Below are 24,924 nucleotides of genomic sequence, written 5' to 3'. Positions count from 1 at the left end.
GGGCTGCAAGAAATACACATGTCACATAAGCCACTGTCAATGGTGTGCCACAGCAGCCAGGCACTGCGGCACACCCACACACCTCCCTCACCACTTTAGGGAGCTTCCCTGCTCCGCCCCTGAAGAAGGTAGGCTCTGGCATTCTCAATGCAGAAAGGTCCAACTAGTCGGATGGTGGAGCACACCTTTAGTCCCAGCACTCGGAAGGCAGAGGCAGATGGATCTCTGAGTTTGAGGCTAGCCTGGTCTACAGAGTGAGTTCCAGGACAGCCAGGGCTACAGAGAAAAACCTGTCTCAAAAAATGAGTGAGTGAGTGAGTGAGAGAGAGAGAGAGAGAGAGAGAGAGAGAGAGAGAGAGAAAGGGTGGCTGGCCCCCAGGTTGTGGTGTGGAGAGCAAATCAAAGCACATACTGCACATTCTACCCCAGACACTCATCATCACCTTCCCCTCCTGGCCCAGACCACCCGAGAGCCCCCAATGATACACAAGAACATCCTGAAGTCGTACCCGAAACACACGACACCTGTTCAGGATTTGACACCTAAAGGGCAAACAGAATGGAAACCGAATTCTTTAGGGCAATTTACTCAGGCAGTACAGTTTCTCAAAGGAGCTGGGTCTAGTGGGCCACACACCACAGGGTGATGTCTGCTGCACAATACATGTGAGGCAGTCGGCTGACACACGTCTGTGACAAGGTTCGGATGGTGCTAATTTTCACTCCTACCGACACACCGGCTAAGCTGATGTAAGTAGTAGTATCTGTCCACTGCAATGATGTCAATGATTTCATGGGTTACAGTTTGCTGACTCCCCACCCTTATTTCACTGCTAAAGCCAAGACATCAGAAAGGAGTCCCGCCTCCAGCCTTTCTCTGAAGCTTCTGCTAAGACTAATGGACTGCCGGTTGCGGGGGCTTTCTCTAGACTCCGAGGCTAGGGAAGAAACAGGCAGGGCCTCAGGGCAATTTCCAAAGTGTTCTAACTCTGGATGGGTAACACAAAGGACATGAAATAATGAACAGGCAGTGAAGATCAAATAAATATGAACAAGAAATGAAAGTAGATTCCATGGTTAAGAGCACTGGCTGCTCTTCCGGAAGTCCCAAGCTCAATTTCCCAAACCCATGTGGCAGCTCACAACTGCCTGTAATTCTCGTTCCAGGGGATGCAACACCCTCACACAGACAAATGTGGACATTTTAAAAAGTGGGGAGAGATGGCTCAGTGGTTGGGGAGTAACGACTGCTCTTTCAGACCCAGGTTCAATTCCCAGCACTCACATGGCAGCTAACAACTGCCTGTAACTCCAAGATCTGACACCTTCACACGGACATACATACAGGCAAAAACAACAATGCACATTAAATAAATAGATAGATAGATAGATAGATAGATAGAAATACAATTTTTAAAAAAGAAATGAAAGTAAACAGATAACTACAAATGTAAGCCCATATGCCACGAACATAACCACCAAGCTGAAAGCCCTGTGTAAGGGTAAGGGTTATGACATTAAGGTCATCTAAGGGTTAACTCCCCTCCCCACACTGTTTCTGCAAAGTAATGGGGCGAGAATCACCAGAGACCAATGTCAAGGCTGCTTTCCACCTGAGCATGGAAACTAGCTTTATCAAGAGAAGCTGCCTCGGAGCTGATGTCCACTCGATCCCAGACAGGCCATGTGCGGCTGGAAAACAGCACTGGAGCCTTTGTAATTCACAAAGAGACAGGGGTTTGGGGGGCTGTTTCCAGCTGTGGAACGTGGCTGTGCTAAACATATCATCTAGACTAATTAGAAGGATTTTTGAGGTTTTAAAAAAAAACAGTAGCTGCTGTAACAAGAGTGAAGGTTTTAGATGACTGGCCACCACATCTCCTGATGGAAGAGAACTCAGCTGAGAGTAGGAAGTCAGGCCTCACGTCCCAGGCAAAACCTTCCAACAGAGCAACCCTAGATCCTAGAGCCCTGCTTTATGCACACACCTTCTGATCTACGTCCAAGCTCTTCACAGCCACCAGGAGGTAAGAAGTCTCTCTGTGCATTACACAAGCCTTGCAGAAATAGTTTACCTGCCAGGTGACCTGTTGATATTACAACAGGATGTCATTTACAAAGTTCAAGGCCGGGAACAGTAAAATTAAGTTACTAAAAAAGAAATTGTGGGAAAGAAGAAAAATCTAGTAACGTTTAAATGAGTTTACAATTTTGTGTTGGGCCATATTCATAGCTATCCTGGGCCACAGGCTGTGGGTTAGACACAGCCGGGGCAATGAAAGAGCCCAGATCCACACCAGTACATCCATCCCAGGCTTTGCACTCACAGACTCAGGCTGGAATCCACGAGAATTCATTCCAATTGCTGGTCCCCAAACTCAGGATGAGAGTAAGGTGTACACAAATTAGCAGAGATGAAACTCACTAGACGTGGCTTCCTCCCCTTCCCAAGCTTCTCCTCTTCCGACCCTAAGAGCTCACGTGCTCTCCCACCCTGTCTATTGACAAGAATGTCCAGATAACTACTTAGAGTCTCCTCATGCAAAAGACCTCCCGTGAGTTCTAACTTCAGTCTTGGTTAGTCTCGGTGGCTAAAGAAGAGGATCTGGAAGTGTCTGAGAGGGAGTTTCTAGATTGGTTTTATCAGATGGAAAGCCACACTCTATGTGTGAGTGGCACCCTTCAAGAGTTGGGGTTCAAGATGCAGTGAGCTGAGCACCAGCATCCATCGCTCTCTGCTTCCTGACTGTGGGTGTGGTACGCCACCCATCGACCTCATCATCTGGGTCATGACTTCTCCATGACAGAACATGAGCCAAGAGAAGCCCTCCCTTCCTTCGGCTGCCCTGGCCAGTTATTCTGTGACAACAGGAGAGTAACAAACACACTTACCCAGGAGGAAGTGCAGCCATCATCCAGTCATTCCCCAGAGGTAGGTCTGCTGAGTCATGTCAATAACATCAGCAAGGGACATCTCTCTAAGGCTCACCAAACAGCAACATCCACCCCCTCCACCCCCACCCCTCACCCCTCCGTCTTTGCTTCCCCACACCCCACAGAAGCATCCCTTGCCTTCCACAAGCCCAGAAGGTCTGGAAAGCTAGTTTTAAGAGGGAACCTGTAATCATACTACACAACTCACACAAAACACTACAAAAATCAATGAGCTAACGTCTGGGGCTACAATCCCTGTGGGACAAGGTAGCCAAACACCATAAACCCCTGTTTCATCCAGAAACACAACTCAGCTGTAGGAGGGAACGTGCTAATTATAACCCATAGACTTCTCAATCCATTCCCTCAAGGCGGATAAAAAGATTCCAAGAAGTCAGATGTTTAGATTGGCGAACCTGAGACCCTGGAACCCCGGTATGTATGTAAAACTGCTCTAATGTAACTGGCAAGCTGTCAGCTCTCATTGGTCCTGGTGGGCCCACAGATGCCAGGAGCACCAAGTAATTATTAAACAGTGCAGCCGCCGGGGAAGCCGACTTCCCTGCCAAATGAATCAATCCACTTACTAAACAGAAGGTCCCAAGCTCGTTTTGTTCCACAGGCTAAAAATCCCAAAGTCCTCCGGCACCCTCCTCTCCCTCTGCTACACCACCTGCCTGTTCAAGCCTGGAGCACTCTTGCCAGAAGAGTGGTCTACCACCGAAATACAGCCCAGCCCTCTGTTCCTTTACAGCTCCACCAGATCACTTAAACCCAGACGATCCAAGCTGCAGGTCCAACTCAGTGGGACAGGGATACCTTAGGCACAACACCGCCTCCAAGCCTCAGTTTCCCCACAAAAGTACATATTGTCTCCCCAAGTTCATTCCCATAGTCTCCCAGTTTCCATCAATGCTGACGTGATCAGTTCTGGAAAGGCTGATTTCCTTCATTTGGGGAATTCTAAAGAATGTTTAAAAAAAAAACAAAAAAACACAAAAAGTCAGCAAATGCCAGTCTACAAAAATCTCAATGACATTTTCTCAGAAGCAAAGGAAAGCAGCTGTCTATTTTGGATTCATCATGGAAAAAAAGTATTAAAGTCTAACTTTATACAGCATAGAAAGACATGCACAGAATAAACAGGATGGTCCAAACGCAGCTCTGCAGGCACAGGGGCCAAAGCAGGGTTCTGTGTAACAGCTATCCACAGGACAGCTGGACAAAGGACATCCTCTATCTCTAGAACTCCGTCCAGTTATGGGAGCCCTTAGTTATGAGATCAAATCACAAATTAATAAGTCTACATACTAGCAAAGGCAGGAAGGTTCATTCCTTACTAGTGCGCTTCAGAAAAAAGCTTAAGAAAAGTCCTTAGGAAAGAAATTCAAACTCCCCAGCAGTTAGCTACTAAAATAAAGTCTAATACACTATGTAAACAAAGGGAGAAATGTTTATACATTTACATTAGGATTTCAAGAATGTTTATTAGTTGAAAAGCGATCAAACAAAAATAGCTAAGCTGTCCCCCAAAGACCCCATAATATAAATTCAGAAAGCAAAGCTACTTTGTAATTTGAAAAGATTTTTTTTTTAAAGTAGCTAACTTGCTGCAATGCGTCGCTTCATGTAAAGTTGAGAAGGTCAACAACCACATTAGAACTGGGAAGCATTTTCTGTGGCAATTTCCAGGGATTTTTTGCTTTGTAATGTTAGAAGTGTCACTCAGTTTAAGAATCAAAGCTGTCACACTGCCGTACTTATCAGGAACCAAGAGAACAAACCAACTTTACAGCATACCGGAATAATTTTTTAATAACGCCAAACATGGTTCCTAAAACCTAACTTCACAAATGTCCACTTCCAGACGTTAACTCAATTTGAATGACAACCCTGCTAAACTTCCAAATGATCCACAGGTAACAGCAGTTACTCCCCAGAGTGCTAGGCATTCACGCAAAAGTGCCACATGTATACTCTTTTCCTTGAACACAGCATACCTATCACGTTATACAAAAAGCCACTGTTAATCAGCTTGCCTATTCGAAGAGCCACACAACCTGTGTTCCCAAAGGACATCTGGTAAGAAATGAAATGCCTAAGAACAAACTGCACCCTAAAATCCACATGGGAGAAAGTTCACTTCCCCTCCAAGCACCTGATCAAAAAGCATTTTCAAAATATATGAGATTGTGAACCACGGAATTAAAAGGCTAAAACTTTAAAAGGCACAGTTTTATCTTTGACACGTTCCTTAATAGGTAGACAGAAAAACTAGAGTCATTTTTAAATGACCTAAGTATAAGGTCCCCCATTTAGAAATTAAACTGCTTACCAGCTTTCCTCCTCCATTGTTTCCCAGATTTAACCAGCTCTTTATTGCTCAGTTCATATGAAAGGGAGAGAGAAACATTCGCTGTGACAGGAGAACACACTAAGTACAACAAATATTTTGCACACAGATAAGGGGAAAGTAGGTCAATACCAGGCTGGCAGAGGCGGCCAGAGCATCCACCCAGGCCCGGCCTTCATGATGAGCTGCAGTGGACTGTCTGCTGTCCTATCACCCACTGCTCTAACCAAGCACCTAGCCTGCTCAGAGCCCAACAGAACAAGAGACCTATATACTGCCGCTTCCTAGGCATTCTCGATCAAATTGGGTAAACGATTAACAGCACAGTAATCAATCACCACACAACCTCTTCACCTCAAGATGTGGAATATGGAGATGGGGTTTACATTTGCAATTAGCAGGAGAGTGGTTTGTTGTGAAACATTAGTTTAAGATGTGTTACATGCGTTTATGTGTTGCATTCTTTTACATTGCATTTGTTGAACTCTGTGAAGCTGTGTTACTGTGCCTGCCTAAAACACCTGATGGTCTAATAAAGAGCTGAACGGCCAATAGCAAGTCAGGAGAAAGGATAGATGGGGCTGGCAAGCAGAGAGGATAAATAAATAGGAGGAGAAATCTGGGAAGAGAAGATCAGGAAACAAGAGAAGGAGGAGAGGAGGATTCCAGGGCCAGTCACTCAGCTACACAACCAGCCACAGAATAAGAAGTAAAAAAAGGTGTATAGAATAGAGAACAATAAAAACCCAGAGGCAAAGGGTAGATGGGGTCATTTAAATTGGGAAAAACTGGCTAGAAACAAGCCAAGCTAAGGCCAGGCATTCATAAGAAAGAATAAGTCTCTGTATATTTATTTGGGAGCTGGGTGGCGGGCCCCACAAAGAGCAAAGAGGAAAAACACAAAACAAGGAGGAAAAAAAAAAAAAAATCTACAGCAGTTAGCATGGCACAATCAGATCAGAGAAAAATGGTAAAAGTTGACCTCGATGACCTGGATGACCAAGGACAACATGGATGCGACCACAGAGAACGAATCTTTAAAGCACTCAGGCGTAAAACACACTTAACAAACACTATGTAAAATGGGAGCAGAGGACAGCCACGCACGGCCCTGCTGGGCAAGGGAGTTGAGAATAAAGGGGATCCTTTAGCTGTCAGAGTGGTGGGAGCAGGTGAGAGCCCAGGGGACGATGACAGCCTCATCTCCATCTCCGGCGTCCACACTGCAGTGTTACTGATGACAATTCAGCAAGACCACAAGCAGAGAGTCACTGGTGGGTCTGAAGAAATGACACCATGACAGCTGCTACACACAGACGGAGGGCCACCCTCCATTACTGTAACAAAAGACCGGAAGTAATCAGCTTGGAGGAAGGAAAGGTTTATTGGGGCTGGTAGTTCAGAGGATTTGGTTCATGGTCCCTTGGCCCTAAGGCTTTAGGATTATAGTGGCTCAGTGCATCATGGTAGAAGCTTGTGTTCACATCATGGTAGCCAAAGACTCTTCCCAACAGTGCCTCGGGCTGACAAACAAACCTTTAACACATGGGCTTTGAAAAATTCATTTCTGAATTAAAGGATAGCAGACACCAAAATAATATTTAAGTCGTAGTCTGAGTTTGTGGGGACAATGACTAACAGGGAGGGCTGCTTTGCGTGGCTGTTCAGAGAACATACTGCAGAAAAGCGGGCGAACCCGGGGGAAACAGGCAGGGATGTAAGGAAGGCAGGACACAAGCTAGCAGCCTGGGAGTAAGAACTGGAGTGATCCAAATGAGGTCACCCAGGCTGACCTCAACTTCCCGAGTTGGGACTACAGGTTGTGCCGCTGTGCCTGGCACACATACTTCCATTTAAAGCTGTGGCCTAGACAATTAAAGAAAAGAGGGTGCCAGCACGCTGTTCGGCTAAAAGTGGAACTGGCCTTTCAAAACTCTACCCTGCCATATTTACTCAGTTCCAAATGTATAGTCCCAAGTGCTCAAGTCACTTAAGCACAAAAATAACAAATCCACAACCGAGCATAGAGTCAATGGCAGAAGGTCACATGTCATGCCATAGCCGAGCTCTTAAAGAGCCAAAGAATAAACACATCACATTGCCATTGAAAAGTAAATTTGAGTTTCATACTTAAAACTTTATATCCTTAAAACGGCCAACAGGGATAAACACTGCCCTCAAAGAAAATTTCACACTCTACCAAGGACTATAAAGGACCTCAGGAAAATGTGGGTGTCCTTGCTCTAAGTAGCCAAACAGTAAATCCATTTATGACTTCTCCACACTTGTAAATCTGATATTCAGTGTCTTGAAAACAATATGACCTTTAGCTCAGTAGTAGAGCATGTACCTAGCATGTGTTAAGGCCTCAGGTTCAATTCCTAAAACCGGGGTGGAATTGGGGCAGGGAGGGATCCATCCAAATGACATGAGGCCCAGGCAAATTTTTAAAAAGCTATGACTTTTCATGTAGAAATGATATTAATATATTTCAACATACTGGATGAAGAAAACCATCTACACTCATCGCTATGGTTTGAATATGGCTTGTTTCAATCAAAATTCATGGTGAGGTTTCATTGCCCAATGTAGCAATGTTGAGAGGTGGTGGCTGCTGGAATGTGATTAGGTCATTAACAGCTTTTCCTGAGACCAGGTTGGTCCTATAAAGGGCAGGCTGTTACGCAGCAGGATCACTCCCCTGTGCCCCTCTCTTCCACGTGGACTCACATGCCTTCCATCTTCTGCCTTGAATCAAGGAGATGCTGGTGCATGCTCTTGGATCTCCAGAATGATGAACTGAAGTAAGACTTTTAAATAAATGACCCAGCCTCAGCTATTCTGTTACAGTAATAGAAAAGTCTAAGACGCACACACACATAACAGAAATCCTTCATTTCTAGGTGAACACACACACATCAGAAACCTGGAACAACCAAACACACTTAGCGTTTACTCTATGGCTACTCTGGTTCCTTTATTAATATGCATGTCTGGGTATCCAGGTCAGCATCAGACAGGATCTTAATACCTACACAGCTTTAATTCTCCATGGTGTGTGTGTGTGTGTGTGTGTGTGTGTCTGTGTGTGTGTCTGTCTGTCTGACTGTCTGTCTGTGTCTGTCTGTGTTTGTGTGTCTATCTGTCTGTGTGTGTGTCTGTGTCTGTGTGTGTGTGTGTCTGTGTCTGTGTGTCTCTATGTATCTGTGTCTCTGTGTGTGTCTCTCTGTGTGTGTCTGTCTGTCTGTGTCTGTGTGTCTATGTATCTCTGTGTGTGTGTCTCTCTGTGTGTGTGTCTGTGTGTGTGTGTCTGTCTGTCTGTCTGTGTCTGTGTGTCTATGTATCTGTGTCTCTGTGTGTGTGTCTCTGTGTGTGTGTCTTTGTGTGTGTCTGTGTATGTGTGTACATATATATAAAGACAGTATTGTGTCAGTTATAAAATACTTACTGAAATAATTCTGCCCCAGACTCTGCTGGGATTGCAATCTCACTCAGCCTAACTTTAACTAAAGAGGCTCCTAAAAGGAAAAGGAACTCAAAAGCAAACTCTGGAGGGAAAAAACTAACTTGTGAAATACAAGGAAAACTCAAATGCAAAGTTTTCATTGAACGTGGACTTAAACTGATATTCCCACAGTGCTTTTCTTTCCAACCACAAACTGAGGAACACAGTAAGAGAAACCATGAGCCGGGGTCCCATGGTGGTTCCATGCTACCAAGTACAAATACAATTGACAGTTCACCTGATATAACTTTTTTTTTTTTTTAATGGTTTTCCGAGACAGGGTTTCTCTGTGAAGCAGTCTTGGCTATCCTGGAATTCACTCTGTAAACCAGGCTGGCCTCGAACTCACAGAGATCCGCCTGCCTCTCCCTTCCAAGTGCTGGGGTTAAAGGCGTGCGCCGCCACCAGGCATCTCACATAAATTTTATGACTGGGACACTAAGCATTTGCCACAGAGATGGAGGGATGACTAAAGAAGAACTGAAGAGAGACAGGTGAACTTGAGTTCATGATAAGGGCCAAGATGCAAATGTACAGAACTGGGAAAGAACAGGAGGGGCCAGAGGGGCCAGAATGACCAAGAGCAGCGCAGCGTAGAAGTGCAGGAGAGGGTAGGTCACTGGACTCACAGACCATGTATGTTGGCTAGATTTGTTTTCTCAAAGCTCGCTTGATGAAGCGCTCAGTCCCAGCACCATAAACCGTGACTATCTTTGGAGAGTGGGTCTTTCACAATAAAGGGGGGGATTTGGGTAAACCCTACAAGAAGGAACGGGGTACTGGAGAGGTGGCTCTTCTGGGGGACCTGGGTTTGATTCCCAGCACCTAGAGAGAGGTCACAACCATCTGCAACTCCAGTTCCAGGGATCCAATGCCCGCTTCTGGCCTCTTCAGGTACCAGGCCCAGAGTGACAGACATCCATACACATAAAATAAACTATCTTTTTAGAGAGAAGAGGTGGCAGATGAGACAGATCAAGGGATGACCCAATGGGAATACAAGGCAGCCATCTGTAAGCCATTCCAAAGGCCTTGGAAGAGATCTTGGAAAGCCTGCTGACCTCTTAGTTTTGAACTTCTAGCCTCTAGACTATAAGGGAATAGGTCTGTTCTTTAAACTGCCCTGCAGTGTTTAGCTATGGAAGCCTTGGCAAGCTGACAGCATCCTACAGCCCTTGTAGCAACTGCCTGGCTCTTCATCCACACCGAAGGTCTCTGACAGTCTACCTGGGACAGGCACCACCTTCCTAGAAACCCATCTCTCTCCACAGAAGCCTTGAAACCGTCTAAAAGAACATGCCACCGTGTCTCTGGGGTCTGCCACTGCACCTCTTCTTAGAGCCCCCCCACAACCATGTGGCCACTCCCACTACTCTGACTTAGCAGCTCCTCCTCTACCCACAAAACGATGTTCCCCAGAGTCCTGTCATCCACCTTCTCTTCTCATTCCAGGCTCTAGTCACGTATCCAAGGCTTAATCCTATCTACAGCTTGAACCACACCTAGACATCAAGATCCCTTTATCTGGACCCCAGACCTGCCTGACTCCTCCCCAGGCTCCAGCCAGACAATTCAACAGTGCGCTGAAACTCCCTCGCTTCCTGGATGAGCTACACACACCAAAATGAACCGGTGTCCTGCAGCCCTGCCTGTGCTAACATCTTGCAAGCCTGAAATGGGTGTTTTCCTATATTTCAACTCCCCCTGCCCCTCCAGTCCATTTGTACCACCCAAACATGATGGAAATCTTTACAGTCACCTCATTCTCTGTCTCTGTTGGTAGAAAACTCATCCAAAATCTGGTAAGACGTTACAGTCGCCAAAAGGTCATCCACAGGATCATTGATGATAGCAAACCAACCCAACTGCCCCAAAATAAAGGAATATGCCAAAGAAATTACAGCACCCAATGGAATCCTATGCTGCTCTAAGATGTGTCTGGGCAGCATTCTCAGCAGTGTTTGCTGTGAGAGATCTGATCATTACACATGGTACACAGTGTTATGTGTATTGATGCATCTCACTGCAGGAACATGCACAATCGTGTGACAATTCAAAACAATGACATAAAACAATGACATTTCAAAACTAAGCAGCAACACAGAAAATGCCCTCAATAGATACACACAGGTCAGAAAGGGTTACTCGAAATGACTATAGTTTTCATGTTAAGGTACTATGCTAAAAAATAAACAACAAAAAAACAGGGTCACACGTATCCCAGGCTGACCTCCAACTCATTATCAAAATCAGATCCAAGATCAAGTTTAATGATGACTTTGACTTCCTGCCTCTAACTCCTAAGGTGGGAATATAGGCATGATGTACCACGTCTACTTCAGATCCAGGGCCTCCTGAAGGGTAGATAAGTACTCTACCAACTGAGTGGCATCCCCAAATTGGTAACAGGCTTAAAATATATATTTTACTAATTCTTTTATTAAAAATGTATTTTCCATAGAATATTTTATATTCTTTCCTCTCCCTTAGCTCATCCCAAATTACTCCTATCTCCCTACCCATCCAACTTCATGTTCTTTATTTCTCAAAAAAGCAAAACCAACCAAGAAAATAAAAAGCAAAACAAATAAAAAAAAAATCATACAAAAAAAAAAAAAAAACAAAAGAAAAGGAAACCAAAGGGCACACACAAGATAGACAGACAGACAGACAATCAGTTTTGTGTAGGCCAACTACCCACGGGCCTTCCCTGGAGTGTAGCTGGTTCAGATACCCAGTGGCATGCCATTGTAGAGGTTTCTCTCGATCAGCAGGCATCAATTGCAAATCACTTCTTGGTTAGAGTAGGACTTTCTTCCCCTCCCCTTTTCAGTGCCAGGGTTTTGTCTGGCTTGGGCCTTTGCAGGTCGGTATGTGCAATCACAGTCTCTGAGGAGCATCTTTTGTAACTCTACTTTCCAAACTCTGTGTCATGTTCTTAAAAACTATTCTCTAATATAAAATATCCAAAGAGAGTTCTAATAATCTCACACTCTGTGGATGGTTTGGGGACAAGCCAGAAGTGTACTAGAAAAGCCCTAAGTCCCAAAGTCCCTTTGGCTGGCACTCCATTTCCTTGCTATGTCTGCTGCAATCTCAACACACTCTCACAAAGACAGTTCCCCCTCCACCCAATTATTCTTCATACCTCAAGAAACCCAACTGAACATAAACAGTATACAATTGCAGCGCTGGGGCATCACCACCCAAGGCAGACAGTTCCAGTAAGAAAAGCTCACCAGGCACAAGCTGGGGCTAAAAGCTGTAAGAGATCACACAAGGCGAAGGTGAACTAGGTAGCCACTGACTGCCCAAATATACTGCTGGGGCAACTGAAACCTACTCAGGAGCTACATTCCAGGGCCATCGCTACAAAGCAGGTCACCCCCTCGGGCACAGAATGGTACAACTTGCTTTCAACTCTTCCCTACATCTGGGTTTTGTTTTCAAGTTGCCAAGCATTAAGGAGAACTCACAAGGTCACTGTGATTTCCTCAAGGCTCATGTCTTAGCCTTGCCATGCCCAGGCTGAACTTAACACCACAGAATCAGAGTTCAGGAAATCAATCTCCAAAGACACGCCAACTCTTACGTGGCTCTATGATAACACCCACCGAGCAGCACGGACAGACAGACAGACATCCCTGCATCTGCTGTGGTGCTCAAACAGAATCATTATGATGAAGACTTCTGAAAGGCAATCAATCCTAGTTATAATCACATTATTGATCGTATTGATCCTGCTGTGGTTGCAACAGACTTAAGACAGAGACGGAGCTAATGTAAATACATTTGCTACATTCAAATTCCAGACGAACAACACATTACGGAGCATAGTTTTAAACGCAGGCCTTACTTCTGTTTATTTAAATCCCCAACTCAACTGCAATCTCCCTGAACTCAGCGGTATCTCTCCAGTAAGGAAATCTTCAGGACGCCACATACCTCTGAGGCCTGACGGGATTATTTTGAGAAACTACTTAACAATCGATTCCTGCAGATAAACTTAATAGAAAAGAGCACTTCTCAATGCACAGTTACAGAAAGAGAGAAACAGAAGAGAGGCTGGGAAGCTTGATAGACACTCCATGAAAGAAATGAAAAGTGATGAGGTTTTGAGGAAACTTATCAGATTTGGCATGGTTTCTTTGTGAAAATGCGTTGGGTAATTTTCCAGAATTCTACTCTACCAGTACGGAAAAGTTCAAATTCTCCAACACATGCACAATGGTGGCAATGCAGACCAACCCCAAGTAAAGAGGCAAAGAGGAAAACTCAAACCCAGCACTCTCTTGGCCATCCTCCCTTCAGAATCCAACCCTCCAACTGGGTGTCCTTGGAACACTGGCTTCATTAGCTCATAACTTCACTTGCTGGTTCTAGGTGTGACTAAACAAAGGGCCACTTGATTCAGATGGTGAAACTGTTTTTACCATGGAGTAAGAAATCAAATGTACTCTTTGAGCATATGCATCATTCCTGCAGCACAGCAAATGGAGAGAGGCGGGAATTAGAAGGAGAGACATTCCAGGGAGGAGGGACAGAGGAGAGCAAAGGAGTGGCAGATGACGAGGGGCCCCTGCGGGAACACAGAGAAGAGACACCAGCAGCACCTCTCCAAGAAAGAGGGGCTCCCAAAGCACACAGCCCACCCGCTAACTTTGGGGAGCTTTCTGTTGAGGCTGTTTGAACACGGTTGAACACCACTGCATTTCTGCACCTCTTAAACACAACGGGGAGGCGCTCCACCCGTGGACACTGCCAGCGCCAGGCCGCCAATCCTTTTGCCATCATCCCTCAGCCTGCAGCATCCAAACGAAGGCTAGCTTGGCCTCTCCTTTTCCTAAGAGTTGTACTGTATCATCAGTGGCCAGGGGAGAGACAATAAAGGGTTAACAAGTGTTGTCACTCAACTATCCTGACAATCATGGCGACACTTCTCCTGGGCCACATGATTCTTCTTCCTACACACCTGTCCAGGGAGCATGTCGAAGTGTCTGCGGGCGACAATTTATACACACATCCTGGATTCGAACAGATTTGAATAACTGAGGGAGGAGTAGCCTTAGGAATCCATTCTCAAAAAGACTGAGTGATAGGAACTAATATAGAGCTTGCATTGGGCTAACACCACACACACACACACACACACACACACACACACACACACACACACACACACTCCTCACACCATCCCTTCGACAGCCCAGAGAAGACTCCATATCACATTTGGCAGATGAGGAAACAGGCAGACACAGGCTAGCAACATGAAATACAAAAGCCAAGGGTCAGAGCGGAGGCTTCGACCAGCACCAGTGCACCACACTGCTTCTCACTCAGGAAGATAAAACTCAATGGAAGGTGCCCCAAGTGCAAAGCCTTGATGACCCAAGAGCTGTCCTGTCGTGCCAGGTGAACAGGGCATGAGGACATCAGCGGAATCCAGATCACCCTCCACCCTCCACCCTCCACCCACCACCCACCGGGCCCTTGGGTCTGCTGAGACCCTCCCAAGCGGAGCAGACCTGACCTCCAAACAAAGACAACGGCTTTAAAGTCAGACCCAGAAGAACGGTCAGTGGCGTTGGCTGCAGCAGTACAATTGTGTAACTAATGATGGAGTTTAGTCCCCCAAAACACCATCAGAAGCTAAAAGTATCCTGAGCCGAAACTGCATTTCCTTTACCTAGCCTCCAGAAGCTCCCAGCATAGCATCGTGGGACACTGCAGGTTACTGAGGGGTTTACTTCTCTGCCCTGCTGCCCTTGTGGCTGAGGGAAGTCACCATGGCTCCTCTTCCGGCCCTCACCTGGACAGAGTGACAAGCTACATATTGCTAGCCTGGGAAAAATCAAAATTCAAAGTACCATTTCCACTGGAGGCATATCACTTTCATACCATCATAAAGTCAAACAGGCCAGGCATGAGGCAAGCCACTGGAGGGCTGTCAGGACTAAAGGTGCTGCGCTGGCGGCAGGGAACCTGGAAGTGTGGTGTCTGGCTGCATCACAGAGCAGTCCTCTCCTGAGTCAGGCAGATGTGTTTGTTTGGGGAAGAGGCTCACACTGACCAGAAACAAGTACCTCCATGTTGGCTTACCTCACGCCACTAGTTCCACAGTTTACTAAGTAACGACCTCTCACTTGTTTTTCTAATTTTCACTTTTGTGTATGTGTGTCTCTGATTATATGCCACATGTGTAAGGAGGGGGGGGGGGGGATGGTGTTGGATTCCTTGAAGCTGAGTGATGGGCAGGTGTACGCCACCTGACCTTCAGGAAGATCTGTGGGCTACCTGCCTAGGGCTCTCTCCAGAAGACACTCCTTTCCACTGTCTACAGAGTTATTCAATCCTGCTCCTCCTCCAATACTAAAACCATCCTTCAGGTAGCTTGGTGAATGTTCACTTCCCCACACAGACCCTCTCCATACCCCAACCTCAACCCCGTTCCCGCCATCTGCCTCTTCTCCAGCCAGCCCCTGTCCTTTTCCTTCAGACCACCGTCGCAAGGATAGATGGCTCTGTGCCATGACTGTAGCAGCGGGCGGGCACTCTCGGCACTCGGAGGATGAAGGAGCAGGAGTTCCTTGTCAGTCTGGACTAGAGGAAGAGGAGGAAAGAGATGTGGTGATCCGCGGCCATCTCTACAACCAAATCTCTCACTCTTCCACGGAAGTTAAAACCACATCACTGTTATGACTGTGTAGCAGGCATCCAAATAGTTGATGAATAAACCAATGAATGCATTTAAGTAACTAAAAGTCACCTTCCCTTACTTCTAAAAGTATAGTTTCTAAACTGAAATGAAATGTGACATTTCCAATACACGCTGAAGTTACTTCCTGCTCTACTGAAAGCCACCTGATTTCAGATTCCCATAGCAAGTACCGGGGAGGCACAGGCTCAATCATCCCAACAATCTATGAACAAAGCCAACCCCTTCCTGACAGACCAAACACAGCAGTCACAAAGGCACTAAACAATCCCAGCACAAGGACCTCGAGAGCCATAAACACCCAGGAAAATCTCAAAGATAGGAAAGACTTTCTTTCACACATAAACTGCGTATTAAATTTCACCAGAGAGATGTAAAAAAAAAACACCGAAGTAAACAGAGAGGTCTATCACATGTGTGGCAGTAAGCCAGGAATCTAGAGCTGTCCATCCATTCTCCTGAATTTCTACTTAAATACGTGCAATTCCAGTAACATAAAATTGAGGGCGGGGCAAAGGTGGGGGTGGGGCACTCACAAAACACACACACACACACACACACACACACACACACACACACACACAGTAACCTAAGAGGAGACACAATGGGGCAGCTGTGTGTGACACATGGACTGGTGAGCATGGAAAACGGTGTGCACCCCAGTCATACACTATGGTGGCCACACTGCGCTATTTCCAGCGTATGCTCAATGCAGGACACACATTCTTCCTGCAAGGAAGGAAAACTCACTTCAGACGAAGCCGTTCCAGCGCTGGCCAAGGAACCCTTCTTTATGGAATATATGAGCTTTATTTTTTCCACTCTACTACTTTTTTTGTGGAACAACCTATTTTGGGCAAATACTTTGAAAGGTCTAAACCAGAATAAAGGCTCAAGGATCTGAACAGAGAGAGCAAGCTGAATGCAAGAATGAACTAGGTGGGTAAAAGGGTCGCAGAAGATGGAGACGTGGGTGGTAAGAATGCTTTTGAGCAAAAAATAGCCAAGCCAGGCACAGATTTAAATGGGTCTGGGGACAGTGAGCCATCTCCACAGAAAGAAAGCAACCAGTCAAAGGCCTGGCAGGGGTCAAGTTCCTAGATCTGTCAATCCCACAACTTTACGAGGAGCCTGGGTGTGCACAGTAAAGGAGTGATGGTCTTGACCCTCAGGTCCCAGCCTCCTCCCAACCACATCATTCCAGAACCAGGATTCACAATCAAAATACCAACTTCACAAGTTCTAGCTTTAAGGAAGGTGAGAAGCCTGGGACGTTCTTAAGAAACTACGCTACTACTGTAGATGTTCAAGACACCCCTGGGCCCTTATAAAACCGGCGTCTAAAGTTGTACTGCACTTCCTCCCCCAAATGTCACAGAACACTACAGGAACAAGCCCCAAGTCCAACCCAGAGTGGCTGTTCACACACTTCCACACCCTGGAAATTTCAGGCAAATGAGAACTTTTTCCTATAGGGCTCATCATGTCAGTGCTCATTCAAAACCATGGATCCCACTCCAAATGTAAGTAGATTATGTGAGGACTGAAAAGCACAGCTAGAAATGCAAACTGGCACAAACCCAATGTTTATGAAAATTAAGCTATTCCTCAAGGCAGCTGGCCCTGGCTCTAAAATGAATGAACATTGGCAATTCTTCTGAAGCATTTTCAAGGGGGGGAAATGGTCAGCTTAGGCAGGAAGCATGTTTCCTATCTGAACACTACAAACAGCCCTGCAGGGGCTAACAGCACAGAACTTGAAGGGAAGGAGAGGGGAAAGGGAGAGATTATATACTGGAAACGGTGAGTGTGACAGCAGGACCCTTGTAACCAGGTGTGTGTGTGTGTGTGTGTGTGTGTGTGGTGTGTGTGTGTGTGTGTGTGTATCTGTGTCCGTGTAGGGGGGTGTCTGTGTGTGTCTGTGTGTGGTGTCTGTGTATGTATGTGTGTATGTGTATGGTGAATGTGTCTGTGTGTGTGTGTGTGTGTGTGGTGTCTGTGTGTGTGTGTGTATCTGTGACTGTGGGGGGGGTGTCTGTGGGGGGGGTGTCTGTCTCTGTGCGTGTGTATTGTGATGTGTCTGTGTGTGTATCTGTGTCCGTGTGTGGGGGTGTCTGTGTGTGTGGTGTGTGGTGTCTGTGTGTGTGTCTGTGTGTGTGTGTGTGTGTGGTGTCTGTGTGTGTGGGGGGGGGTGTCTGTGTGTGTCTGTGTGTGGTGTCTATGTATGTATGTGTGTATGTGTACGGTGTATGTGTGTGTGTGTGTGTGTGTGTGTATCTGTGTCTGTGGGGGGGTGTCTGTGTGTGTGGTGTGTGGTGTCTGTGTGTGTGTGTGTCTGTGTGTGTGTGTGTGTGTGTGTGTGTGTGTGTGTGTGGTTTTTTTAGGTCACTGCTTGAAAATCCTTCATAAAACCATGAAGGAGAGGAATGGGTCCCTGACACATGAGACCAACAGCTCGTAGTCTCTTCCATTGCTCTTTCAATTCGGTTTTCTAGAAGCTATCTAAAGATACTGAATTCTTAGGCTGGGTAGCCCAGGACTCTGGAGACAGTCAAAGAGTTCACGGCCAGCCTGGGCTACGCAGTGGATGAGACTGCCTCACTGAAAAGAGACTGGGGTGATTTGGTTTGCCCCCCACTGCATATCACCCCTTTTACACCAGCCCCAGACATTGTATTACATATTAAGGGGAAATCTTGGTGATAGTTGCGTGAAGAATAAAATCTAATCACTCTGATTCTCTTTTGAAATAAGTTTAAAAACTTAAAAAGCAATAAATTCCACTAACACCCCTTTGCCCGACTTTGCTCAGAGGCCGCTCACAGGCCAGCACCATTTCACACGCACATTTATCCCTGCACTGTATACAGCACACTTCCCCGGGGTACACTGACAACCAGAGGCCAGGGAAGCTCCCACAACCCTGGACAGCACCTAACTCCTGCAGAAAGAGAGGTGACATTGGGGGCTTGGAGGAACCGACAAGAAAGGTCCCCAGCCAGGGCCTGGCTTCCCAGAACCTGGTGATAAGAACCAGGCCTGGGGAGCTGAGCACAAAATCCAGAAAAGGAGGATGAAGTGAGAGAGACCGACCCATTTTCCCAGCTATGGGCCAGGCGACAAAGTAAAGGAGGAAGGAGGGAGTCTCTCTGCAAAGTGGGTGCTCCCTCTAAATCCTTAAAACTCACTCCTTGAAAGCGGCCCAAGGCCCGTAGATAGTTCAGTGCTTGCCACGCAAGTCCTGTGACCTAAGTTGCATCCTTGGACCCCAGTCAAGGTGGAAGGGAAAAAACGTATGCCACGTAACGTGCACATGCATGCACTAATAATAATAGTAAACCAAGTACTTACAGAACAGTATCATAAATAGCCCAGAGCATAACATGGACTAGGAAGTTGATAGCTAGTGTCAACTTGACAGAATCCAGAATTTCCCACAAGATGGGCCCCTGGGCATTACCTTGACTGTGCTGAGGTGGAAAAACCCATCCACGGTGGGTCTGTGGGCATCATCTCTCTGGCTGGGACCCTGGACTACATTAAGTGGGAAAGTTGAAATCAGCAGCAGCAGGTTACTGCCCTCTGACTCTTGACTGTAGTAAAAATATCTCCAGCAACTTCGAGCTCCTGATGCCCTGACTTCACTGTACCTTGAAGTATGAGCCAAAATGAACTCTTTCTTCTTTTAAATTCCTTTGTCAAGATATTCTAGCTGGGCGGTGGTGGCGCACGCCTTTAATCCCAGCACTCGGGAGGCAGAGGCAGGCGGATCTCTGTGAGTTCCCAGATAGGTTCCAAAGCTACACAGAGAAACTCTGTCTCAATAAAACAAAAAACAAAACAAAAGATATCTTCTAACACAGCAACAGGAAAAGAGACTAAGAGACCTCTCCTTTACGGACTTGGTGTAGCTTGCTCACCACAGCCCAAAACTCCAAACCCTGGAGGCATGGTGAACTACAGTCACCGTGAACACGGGTCGGAAGGATGCTGGAGCTAAGTATTCACCAGGAACCCACATGTTGTTTGCTCCTTCTCACACAAAATGGAGCATGATGCTCCAGGTTTGGAGCTCAGGGTGCAGGGCCTGAATCTTCTCACATCATCGTAATTGAGGGAAACAGAGCCAAGGACGGGGCTGGCACCCACGTTTCCTTCCTCTCTCCTGGTTCTGTTTATTTTCAGCTTTCATCTGGGCAGCATGTGCTGCCTTGCCCTTGACTGCCACAGCTGTCACGGCCATTTTCTCCATCTCCACAACATCCCCTCTCCAGGCACATCCATCTGCCCTGCGACACTGCCCTCGGAGCTACCATGGGTGGAAGGGAGTCGAATACAGGGTCTCATGTCAGCTGGGTGTTTAATAAAATACAGCCTGATGAAGAAGACACCCAAAACTGTCACGGCCCACAAAAAGCCGTAAGGGCCGCCTGCTGAGGGCCCTTCTCCCTCACCACCCGCCAAGCACGGCTTCAGGACTGGTCTGCAGGACCTGTGTTGTCTTTATCAGAGAAGTTAATGGGCATTTAGAGACCAAGTCACTACTATGCCATTGACCCTGGAGACCCTGGTAGTATCCTGGGCTGAAATATTTAAGACAAATAAAGGCACAATTTACAGTCTCTAAATTCTTATCATGAGAAATAATATGTCTCTGATGTATACATGTATGGTGTGTGTGTGTGTGTGTGTGTGTTTTAATCTTTCCAAGAGCATTCCAGGATCTCCATAATTAATTTGTGTGTGTCTCAATATAAGGCTCCATCCTGCTCCTGCGCTTGGTGGTCACTCTGTCCCAAGGCCTGGTCTCTGCCCAACACCACTCTGCTCCAGTCCAAGGACACAGGTCATCTCTGTTCCCCTTCCACACTGATGTCTAAACTAGTTCACGTCCCAGTGGGGAAGAACTAAGCACACAAATCATGTGGAGTGTGTTCCCACAGAGCTCAGTAATGTGATGATCTCAGAGCATCCAGTGAAGGAGACCCTTGACACTTCCCTACAGAAGAATGTATTCGCAAAAGGCCCCCGCCAGGGCGGAGAGCATGTGCTGGGAAAATCCTCAGCCTGCGGCTTCGTGTGTTTCCAATTCTGATGTCCTACTTCCTCCTCGCCATCACATTCCTCTTGGGTCTCAGCTGAGGAGCAAAGGGCAGTGTTCTTAAAGGCTTTAAGATAAAAAGAGCTAAAATGGACTTCAAGAAAGAGAAAACGGATAATCCTATATAAACTCAACTTCTACACTACCAGTCTGAAATGGTTTTTGTTTTTTTTAAAAAAAGAACTTATTTTTAAATGTTGGCAGCCTAACTTTTATAAATAAAGTTGTTTATGTAAACTGGGTGTGGTGGCACACGCCTTTAATCCCAGTGTTCACAGGCTGTAGGGATGGCAAATTCCAGGCCAGCCTCGACTACATAGCCATAAAGAGAGCTGGAGATGTAACTCCCTTGGGAGAGTGCTTGCCAGCATGAAGGAAGTCCGGATTTCAACCTCCACAGCCTCATAAGCCAGGCGGCACAAGCCTGTAATGGGGCACTCTGGAGGGGGAAGCAGGAGAAACAGATATTCAGGGTCATCCTCAGCTACATATTAAGCCTGGTCTACATAAGACTATATACACCTTTCAAACCATGATATTTTAAAAATAGTAATGTCCCTGATCTGGCATTCCAAACCTATTTCATAGTGGCTTTAGGAAGGATCAATTATAATACACAGGACAATGATTTAGCATCTGCAAAATTCAATCTGGCCTTGAACTCACTGTCTGCCTCTGCCTCCAGATTACTAGATTAATGGCATACAGCACCACGCCCAGCAATTACACAAGGTTTACTTCGAATCAAGCACTCAAACCTCACTTCCGTCACTTACTAGAGACCTGCAGAACTATAATAGAAGAAGAGGCAATGCACTGAGCAGGGAGCTTTGGCTCACACCTAAAATCTCTGCACATGGGAGGCCAAGGCAGGAGGATTACCATTCGCTAACAACCAGTACAGGTTATATAGTGATTTCCAGAGAGTCTGGGATGAAAAGATCTGTCTCAAAACAAAAAACAAAATAATTTTAACTGGATGTGGTGGGTTGTGCCTGTAAAGCTAGCCTGGGGATGGGAGAAGATCAGGAGCTCAAGGCCAACCTCAAGCTACATAATGAATTCTAGGCCAGCCTGGGCTAACTGAGACCTTTGGCCAAGTTATTTTAAAGATTAATATAGAGGTGATGTCTGTAAAATTCTGCACATAATAAACGGTAACTATAATTAGCATTAGCCTATTCCATTAAAATCTAAATGTCCAGCTGTCGCAGGGTGGAAGAGACACAAACCTCGCCCAGAAGGAGGTGAAATGGGCACACAAGAGATGCCAAGGACACCACAGTTCTCTTCTCAGACAAATGCCCAGCCCACTCCCAGCCCACACTCTTCCCTCGTCATGTCAGTCCATCCCCATGGCTTTGTCTAGCTGTGCAACACCCAGGGAAAGCCAGCCCTAAACTCCAGATTTGACGAACCGATGATTCATCCCAGGAGGGTGTGCAACCTCTTGCCAGACGCATCGCACAATCCCACATCCACTGGGACAGCCAGAGGCCAGAAAACAGCTATTTAAGGAGGCCCCCGTTCACGTCTCCTGCGGCACTAGGCCTTTACATTTTGTTAATGTATGGACCAAAGGGCACTTGGGAGGCATCCAACCGAACCGCACTTACCAAAACAGCTCATAAGAATGAAAAGTCTGGAGTGGCGGGGTAATAGAAAAGAGTCACTCTGTGGACGGTCTGTGGCAGGTGCTTTGCCAGCCAGTGTGTCAGCTATAAGGACACACAACGCAACACTTGGACACCGTCCCACTCCAACTCCACATCACAATGGCTTTTGAGGACATGTTCCACTGCTTTACAGCCTGGCCCGAAAGCCTGACCACATCCCCCTCCAAAAGGACAAGCAGGAGCTTGCTTGCACAGCTCTTTCCCATTACCACTTAGCGGGCACAAAACATTTTTTCCCCCAAGTAAGCTCCCAATTCGCCTTCTAAAGTTAAAAGGCTTTCGGCTTCAGCTCCTCTTAACAGCAAATGTGCTGGTTTCACGGTGGCCCCTCAGCTTGTCCAACAGGCAGCGAGGGTCCCAGCCAGAAGGCTGTTAGGTTATCACCACAGTAATTCGAACCTGCACTGGACTTTGGGTCTCTTCCACGGTGTCCCACAGGCATCGCCATCAATGCCTGGAAATGTCAGCCTCCTCCTCCTCAAACAGTTTTGCTTGGAATGCCCTGCTCACAAGCAACCGTCAATCCCCAAGGCTCACTCCCGGTCGGAGCTCAGCCAATCCTTCTGAGATTGTCGGTTCTAGTCTAGGACTGGGCCACTTTCACGAAGGCCTGACATGCTACATTCAATTCTACTCCTCCTAAAAAAGAGAGAACTATTATTCACTGTCAAGCATGTTCTCCTCTCTCTTACTCCAGTTGGTCCACAGGCATCAGGAAAGCACAGAGCACTTGAAGCCCCGGCTCCAGTCTCAAAACCCAACAACCCCAAAAAAGAGTGTGGGGTGTTTTTTGGTGTGTGTGTGTGTGTGTGTGTGTGTTTTGCCTAGGACCAAGGACAAAAGAATTCTCCACTCCGTATTACATCATCTGATTCATTTATTTAGCAACGTCTGATTTCCTGGTGGTTCCCAAGCCTCAAATATTCTTGGAAACGTATCATACTATACTGTATGATGATGAAGAAAACTATTTTGTCAAAATGATTCTACTCACGCCCTAGGCGGGGGTGGTAGTGCACACCTTTAGTCCCAGCACTGAGGCAAGCAGGTCTCTGAGTTCCAGGTCAGCCAGGGTATAAACAATGTGTCAAAAAACAGTTTTTCGTTTGTTCGGTTTTGGTTTTTTTTTTTTTTTTTTTTTTTTTTGTCTGCCTATTCCAGCCACGATGAAATCCAGATATACACATACACAAGTATCCTTTTTCACTGCAAAACCTTTCCCAAAAAAAAAGGGGGGGGGGAGAAAGAAAAGAAAAGCTCTTCTACCATTATAACTAACAAGATCTGCTTTCAGCAAACTCCCAGAGCCAGAGCCTACAACTTCAAGGAAGAACAGAACTTGTTACAACAATTAGGGCTAGGCCGTAGCACGAACAAAGCACCGCAAATAAACTCCACAGGCCTTTAGACAGAAGGTTGTGTTTGTAATTAACTCCAACGCACTCTCATCACCCCCTCCCCAGCGCTCCACCCTGCCCAGCACCCTCCAGGGCTCCCGTTCCCAATCTGGTTTCCATTCGAGCCCCGCCCCCTTCCCCAAGCCTCTCTGGGACTGTGAATCAATCCCATCCCGGGCAGGAAACGGGACCCGGGGCAGCCCCCTCCGCTGTGGCGGAACAAAGGAGTGGAGCGCAGCTGCACGCGCAGGGCGAGCCACCGGGTCCTGCGCCCCTCCTCGTGCGCCGCGGCCCCGGCACACCGCACCTGAACCCCACTCCCCAGGACGCTCCATTGTTCTGCCTCCGCTTCTCCTTCCCACAGGAAGCCATACCACGTCCTTCCATAGACCCCGGGGCCAGGAAACTCCAGCGGGCCCGAGGGATGGAGGCAGGGGTGCGTGGGCCCGTGGAAAGCGGGGGTCCCCCGGTGCCCATAGGTACGAAGCGGATATCACGGAGTGAGAACAACTTAGTTACCGAGCCCCGACCCCCAGCTCCGGCCGCCCCCCGAAGCCACACGGGGCAGCGATCACCCTCGCTGTGACCTCGAGCACGCGTGGGTTCACGCTGGAGCGCTGCCGCGCGCCCCACACGAGCGCCCCGGGGGCGCGGACCCGCGATCGCAGGCTGCGGCTGCGCCCGGGGCCCGCGCGCACAAAGGCACGGGCGGGAAGGGACCCGGCACCGGGGAGCGCAGCCTTACCTCGCCCGGCGCCCGCTCTGCCGCTCCGCCTCCGCGTGCTGCTCGGCTGGCCGCCGCCTGGGGAACGCGGGTCCGAACGAACGGTGCGGGGCTCGTTGCCACAGCCGCTGCCGCCGAGGGTCCCGCGCCGCTCAGGCCACCGCGCGCCCCGCGTACCTAACACCGCGTCCGCCCGCCCGGCTCCGAGTGCGCTGGCTTCAGGCGCGGCGGCGGCGGCGCGGCCACTCCCCTCTCCCGGCGGGGGCGGCGACCTCGCCCGGACGCGCCCCTCGCTCCTGGGCCGTGGCTCACCCATGCGCAGGACGCACAGCGCCCCCCGGTGAGCACCCGGAGGGTGGGGACACCCCGGGACGCGCGCTGACCCTTCACCTTGGTCTCTGTGAGACCGGCGTCCTGCAGACCAGAAATGCAGAGGCTGACAGCTGGAAGGGCCTGGGCGCGAACACCGGCACAGAGAACAGCCCTTCCCCATATGATCTCCTCGCCTAGGTCAAAGTT

At 47.6% G+C, this 24,924-nt stretch overlaps 1 protein-coding gene across 1 annotated transcript in view; it reads right to left on the bottom strand.

Moving 5' to 3' along the window:
• Positions 1-24,617, bottom strand: part of Myo1b (myosin IB) — a 174,415-nt gene extending 149,798 nt beyond the window's left edge. Inside the window, exon 1 of the mRNA XM_036172931.1 lies at positions 24,427-24,617. The gene's annotated coding sequence lies outside the window, so the exon portion shown is untranslated. The remainder of the gene's footprint in view (positions 1-24,426) is intronic.
• Between the last annotated feature and the right edge of the window lie 307 nt (positions 24,618-24,924).

This window comes from Onychomys torridus, chromosome 23, assembly GCF_903995425.1.
Source record: "Onychomys torridus chromosome 23, mOncTor1.1, whole genome shotgun sequence".
NCBI lineage: Eukaryota > Metazoa > Chordata > Mammalia > Rodentia > Cricetidae > Onychomys > Onychomys torridus.
This window is presented reverse-complemented; position numbering and strand designations above follow the sequence as displayed.